A 734-nucleotide genomic window follows, 5' to 3' on the forward strand; every position below is an offset into this window, starting at 1 on the left:
TTGGGGGCTAATTCAAGAATTAATACTTAATTTCTAGAAACATTAATTTACCCACAGGGCCCAAGCATGTAATTTCTTACTCCAATGGGGTAAATTTACCTCCGGCTGAGAAACACTATTTTAGTTGTTCGTGAGTGGTCGCGGCAAGATATATATTATTTGAGCATTTACTGACCAACAAGTAAATGTTTGCTGCCTCTATAGCGGCGTAGTGTGTCATATGCAGCAAAAGGAGGTGACAAACAAATTATACTTGGAGCTGCCAGAAGCGTCTTGGGCCTACCCCCTACCCTGTCTATATGGGATTGTGCAGCAAAAGCGCATATTTGTGTAATCTCAGATTTCTCGAGAAGGATCGCTCACCTGAACTCCTCGATTTTATGAAACTGCAAGAACCGCATTTTGATATATCAGTTATAACCCTCGTTTTGGCAAGGCCATTGTGCAAGTTAGTTAATATGATACTTCTAATTATTATGGCAGAGTCATTGTTCTGCTGTAAATTTTTATTTCTTATATACGTTCTATTTTGTCACTTCTCTTTACACTGACTTTTCTTGCTTGAGGAATGAGGAAAGGTGCGCGTTGGATAAGGAAATGTTTTATATTTCAAACTGTCACATGCATTTCAATTACTTAATCTATCTCTATATAATACGGCAAAACAAACAGGTAGACCTACTGTAGTTTTTTTCTGCCAAACTGCGGAGGCGACTGTTGATTGATTATTTAAA

The sequence above is a fragment of the Penaeus monodon genome, chromosome 15 (assembly GCF_015228065.2).
Source record: "Penaeus monodon isolate SGIC_2016 chromosome 15, NSTDA_Pmon_1, whole genome shotgun sequence".
Taxonomy (NCBI): Eukaryota; Metazoa; Arthropoda; class Malacostraca; order Decapoda; family Penaeidae; genus Penaeus; species Penaeus monodon.